Genomic DNA, 6031 nt, shown 5'->3' with positions numbered 1-6031 from the left:
TCTGACCCAGTTCCTCTGCACCGAATGAAAATGGGCCAAGAAAGGACAGGAGAGTTGGGTAAGTGGAATTCCCCGGGTGAGGAAGATGGCAGCTGCCCATCTGCTGGGAGAGTAGGCTGGAGATGTCATTAAGCTGTCACACCTAGAGTGACAGGGTGGTTGCTGCTGGCTTATTTCCTCATGGGGTGGCCCCTTACTTCACCTCAATCACCCGGTGCCATGGGAATCTTTGTCTTGGGCCCTGCTAAAATGCACACTACCAACAGGCTGGGTGGGACCCTAGTTGAGAAGCAGTGACTCATCTCAAGGAGCCCCTTGCAAGAGGTTCGTTGACGACAATGAGGAAGCTGTGTTCCTTCAAATAGCCTCTTCTGACTCCCTGAGTCGCTGGCCAGTACAACTCAATCCCTCTCTGAAAAGAGCTAAAAAAAAAACATTTTTTTTTTCTAGTTGGAGTCTCACTCCGTCGCCCAGACTGGAGTGCAGTGGCATGCTCCTGGCCACCGCAGCCTCTACCTGCTGGACTCTGGCGATCCTTCCTCCTCAGCCTTTCAAGTAGCTGGAACTACAGGTGCACGCTACCACGCCTGGCTAATTTTTGATTTATTGTAGAGATGAGGTCTTGCCAAGTTGCCCAGGCGGGTCTCAGAACAGGGGTGCCCTCGGACGCAAGTGCTGGTCACGCTGGGCAGCTCACATGGTGTGGACGCCCGATGCAGCTGGAGGCCAGCAGATTAAAATCTGGATAGAGATGGAATTTGTTCCATAAGATGTAAGACAGTGCAGAGCATCACGCATGCTTCTAGTTACCTGAAGTAGAGTGGAGCTTGGGTCGCCTCCCTTATTTGCGCCCTTCCTTCCTTCTCTCAGTCCCTTGTTTCTTTCTTTCCCAAGCACCTGCTCTGTGCTGGTCCCTCTGCTGAGTGATGCCAGGGTCCCAGTGGTGACTGAGACAGTCTGCTGGGAGGACAGACCTGCCCCCAGACAGTGGTGGCTGTGAGTGGACAGGGCCATGGCAAGGAGGCACAGATGTAGGGCGAGGGGCTGCACGGGCCTGAGAGGTGGGCTGAGGGGGCTGGCTCTCCTCCACATGTGGGTATTCAAAGGGGTCCTGGACTCTGCTTCAAATGGCTGGGTCCTCGGGCCTCCCTGGAAGTATCCTAGCTGAGGAGCAGTCCACACAGGCCTCTCTGAGCTTAAAACCAGCACCCTGATTTTGTGGATGCCCTCTGAACTTTAATGTACTGTTTGTCCCATCAGACAAACTGGTAGCTCCAGCAGGATGGACCCCATGTCTGCCGTGTGTTTACCTCTAAGAACACTGAGCCCTGAGAGAAGGCATACATCAGGTGCTCAACAAATGTCTCTTAACATCTGACTGAGCACTAAGTGAATCCACAAGCAGCCGCAACTAGAGTGTCACTTGTCTCTGAAGGATGAAGGTCTTTGCTCTGCTTGCTATTTTAAACTAATGGAAGAAAAAATCAAGAACCTTCTAGTGCTGGCTGCATGCTCTAAAGAGACGGATATTCTGGAAACTAAGTTGTAACTTTCACATTCCGCATGGTTTTACTGTTGGGTTAGACAGTCATCTTCAGAATCTGAATCAGCTTCAGACAAAAGCCAAGAGTGGATTCCAGGGCCATGGCCATCCTAAAAGCCAACATTCAATGATGGTTTCATAACCAAAGATGACACAAGATGTACAGAAACCCAGTGCGTGCCCTCAGTTCCAAACAATCCAGAGCTCTGTGGGTCTTTAAACAAGGGACACTGGCTCTAGAACCTACTATAAAGACTCCTTTTAAAGGAATGGTTGGCACTTATTCTGGGTGCTTTCATAACTATCAGAAGACAGAAGAATTTGCTACCAAAACGAAGAATGAAAGGAGGGGTAAAGAGAGAAATGGAGAAGGGGTAAGATGAAGCGATGAAGAAAAACTGAAGGCAACACCGACCAGGGAAAATGGCCCGGGTAAGGAAAGGGTGGGGAGAGGGACAGAGAGACGAGAGAGAAGGGGGGGAGAGAGACAGGAGAGAAAGAGATAGACAGAGAGATCATGAGGCGTATCCAACAAGGACTTGCTTCCAGGCCAGAAATTGCCCATGAAACTAAGCTGTACGTGAATTATAAAGCCACTTGACTTTTGTTCTAAGCTTGTTAAACGCCCTGTGAGAAGAGATAACAGCTCTTTACGAACAGTATAGCCTTAAAGCTGGTAATCAACTAGCCTCTTTCTTTCCATCTTCCAGAGCAGGGGTCCCCAGCCCCCAGGCCACAGACGAGTCCACGGCCTGTCAGGAACCGGCCGCCCAGCAGGGGCTGAGAGGGGGGAGAGCAAGCCAGGCTTCAGCTTCACCTGCATCGACAGCTACCCCCACGGCTGGTGCTCCTGCCTGAGCCCCAGTCAGACTCTCAGAGGAGCACCACCCCGCCTGAGCCCCAGATCAGACTCTCAGAGGAGCACCACCCCGCCTGCGAACTGCGCCTGCGAGGGACCCAAGGGGCACGCTCGGAAGCGAACGCCGGCCGACCTGCGGCGGAGCTGAGGCGCTGATGCCGGCGCTGGGCAGCAGCCAGTGCAGATGAGCACGAGCAGGGCGGTCTGACCGCACACAGACCAGCATGATCAGCGGTTGCAGACGCCTACCAAAACCCGACCAGGGAGGGGCCAGGAGTGGATGTGCTTCAGCTGTACAGCTGCATCTGGGGGCGGGCTGTAAGGCAGAAGCCGACGCCCATTTTAGTGTGTGCATGGCCTGCCCGGTATTTTATTTGCCACTTTCTTCTGTGCTTCTTTTTTTAAATGGTGAGCTGTATTATTATTTTATTATATATTACAATGAATAATAATAGAAATACAGTGCACAATAAATGTCATGCGCTTGAATCACCCTGAAACCATCCCCACCCCCCGTCCATGGAAAAACGGTCTTCCTCGAAACCCCTCGCTGATGCCAAAAAAATTGGGGACCGCTGTCAGAGAGAATCCATTTTTGAGCATCATGTTTACAACATTTGCTTATAAAAGTTAGAGGTAGTTTTGATGAACAGAAATGAGGAGGGGTGGATGATCGCTGCTACCCTGAAGATCAGCTGCTAAATCCACTCAGTCCGTGCTTGTGCCTTTGCTGTCGGGAGATGACGCACCACAATTCTCACAGGTGCCGCAGGTCCTTGCGCCTCACGTGCAGACGTGCTGACAGCTTCTGCTCCAGGTAAGCACGCTAGGAGTGACCGTAAGAGACAGCAGCTGCATCTCTCTCCAGAGGAAAGGGCAGACGTGAGTGCTGCCGGCATCACGGAGGCCAGAGGCAGGCCTGCCCAAGGGCCATGACGTGAGACATCAAGGCTCCTCGAGTCTGGGGTCCTCCCTGTGACACAGCTCACTGCCCGGGCAGGTGTCCTGGCCCTCGCTGTGAGACCCAGAACTGGGAGCCAACGCAGTGAGGAGGGGTCCCCTTGCCACGCCACTGCCAGGAGCAGTCAGCCATCCTTGTGCTGACCCCGTGTCCCGCGAAATGGTGGTGGGTGAACTTGCTGGCTCACAAGGAGGATAAGCCTCAGACTCCTGACAGCTCCTGACACCAGTCACACAGCATCAGCATCACCCCTGGTTGCAGAGCAAGCTGTGACAAAAACGACGACTTGAACCCTCGCACACTGCAATCTTAGGACACTCTTCAATAAACCCACAAGGCAGGACACGTTTATTCCAGGATTCGGGGAAGCCACCCATTAGCTGGGCAGCCCAAGCAGGCTTGCGGCCCACTTGTGCCATGCCACAGCCTCGTCTCCAGAGGAGGAAATGCAGACAACACATCAGAAAGACGTTGTTGCAGTTTGCAAAATCGTCACAACATATTTGGAAGATGAATCTGAATCTGCTTGTGGAGCTCAGGATCTTGGTTTGCAAAGTGCTTCCATACAGGACCCAAAGAGACAGAGTCCAGAGCCTGAACACCCTTCCTTCTCACTCCAGCTCCTACATCAGTTCCAAGCATTCTATGGTCACATGCCCGTTCCACAGTAGAATTAACTGCACCTGCTGGTATACCTTGCAGGTGTACAGAGGACCAAACACACCAACGCGTAGGGTGCCCTGTGAGCTCCAGAGAGGCCAGATAAGGCAGCCTTCTGCCACGGCCTGCCCTGGAAAGCCAGCTCTGTGGGCTTCGCCATGGCCCAGGCCCTGCAGCCCATGAAGCTGCAACACGGAGTCCTTTGTTCAACACACAGTCCCTGTCCCAGGCATGGGGAGAGAGCCGGGAAGGAGCCCAAGCACAGTGCTGGGAAGCCTCTGGCAAGATGAGACACAGAGGGTTTTGCCACTGGCATGGGCCGCTCCCTTTAACTCTCTTGGGGCCCTGGGAGAGGCCGAGGGAGGCCGCGAGAACTCGGGGTCACCACAGGGCGCACAGGCACCCGAGCTGGTTCTCACGTTGGGCCTAAGCCCCTGGCCGGCCAGGGGCTAGAGAGAGACTCCTGCTGCCGGGACAGTCCTGCTGGGAGGCCACAGGTCCCAGTTCGGAGACCCAGTTCTGTCCTGCGAGTGAGCAACCTGAGAAACAACACCACAGCTGGAAGGTCAGGGCACCCCAAAACCAATGCTGCTCAGCAGAGTCTCCATCAGAAGCAGTTTCCCAGGCTCTGCTGATGACCCGGCATAAGAGGAGGCCATGCCGGCAGTGTGGCTGGCCTCCAGCATTCAGGCCTCGCCTCTGCCCTTGGTCTGCACCATGATTTTTTCTTTTTCGAAGAGACAAGGTCACTATTGTTGCCCAGGCTGGTCTAAACTCCCAGGCTCAAACAATCCCCCTGCCCTGGCCTCCAAAAGTGCTGGGATTACAGGTGTGAGCCACTGCACCTGGTCACATTACGAATGAGCACATCTCCTGGAGGCAGAAAGGATGCCGGGAGGCACGTGAGTACAGCACAACTGGCCCACAGGACAGGAGCGATGAGAAGGGCGGCTGGAGAGCTCAGCTTCCAGGTGTGGGCAGCCTCCTTCAACCTGCCTTATGGTCACCATCTGGCCATCATGCCCATCCCAGTCACGGGAGCATCTATCTCCAGACATGTTCAGTCACCGCTAATCCCTGCCGCGCTGCAAGGCTGCCCAGATCCCAGATCTGTGCCACAGACAGAAAAGAGCATCCTCTGAATGCCTAGCACCTGTAAGGATCCCACAGAAGGAACCAAGAAAGCAAAAGAAAACAGCAGCAGAATACGCACACACTTGAGTGCAGAGACGAAGGTGTGGATGGATCTTCCACTCACACTCACCTGAGTAGCAACTGGGTGCTTACGCTTCAGCACAGAAGGTAAGGGGTGGGAGGGCACACGCAGAACATCAAGGGGTAGAATGACAGCTCCAGAACATCAAGGGGTAGAACGACAGCTTCAGAAACAGGGGCCAGCAGAACTGGGACGGAGTGCATGACACGGGCCAGAGATAGCCTGGTGTCCTCAGCGCTGCGTCGGTGTCTGGAGCGACCAGCACTCACCAGAGACCCAGAGCAATTACTCAAGTATGACACATTCGTCCCCCAATCCCTCAGCTGCACCAGGAGCAGGTGCTGTCACTGCCCACGTTACTGGGGAGGGCTTCACAGAGGCAGCGGCAGGGCCAGACTTCCACTGCACCAGGCCACGACCACCACCCACTTGCTGCTTCTCAGACGCCTGCCGGCCGCAAGGAGGCTCTCATGACAGATGCGCCTCTGCCTCCAACTCACCCGGCCAGAGGCACCTGGCTGGGGCCGCTGCTTCGTCTCCTGCCTCCCATCTCTGGCGGGTACCCTGAAAAGAGGCCTGGAGGGTAGGAGGGGAGGCCAGGGAGCACGGGCGAGCTCAGGGACGGCCCTTGGTGCTCGGGTCCACACACTTCTGGCCGCAGCGTGCACCTCCTCAGAAGAACTGGCGGGAGCCCTAGAGACACCCAGCCCCTGACCTGACCTGCGCACCTACCTGCCCTTCTCTAGCCAGCGTCCCCACCTCTGCGGCCGGCCCCAGCCGTCACCCCCCACG

At 55.1% G+C, this 6031-nt stretch overlaps 1 protein-coding gene across 1 annotated transcript in view; it reads right to left on the bottom strand.

Annotated features, from left to right (window-relative positions):
* The window catches only part of DEPTOR (DEP domain containing MTOR interacting protein), a gene marked incomplete at both ends in the record, with an annotated part of 29520 nt that overhangs the window by 21306 nt on the left and 2183 nt on the right, over positions 1-6031 (bottom strand). The window lies entirely within an intron of this gene.

Source organism: Carlito syrichta, unplaced genomic scaffold, assembly GCF_000164805.1.
Source record: "Carlito syrichta isolate Samal-C Ts95f unplaced genomic scaffold, Tarsius_syrichta-2.0.1 Scaffold303090, whole genome shotgun sequence".
NCBI classification, from domain to species: Eukaryota; Metazoa; Chordata; class Mammalia; order Primates; family Tarsiidae; genus Carlito; species Carlito syrichta.
Note: the sequence above shows the minus strand (reverse complement) of the source record. Positions and strands in the feature narration are given on the sequence as shown.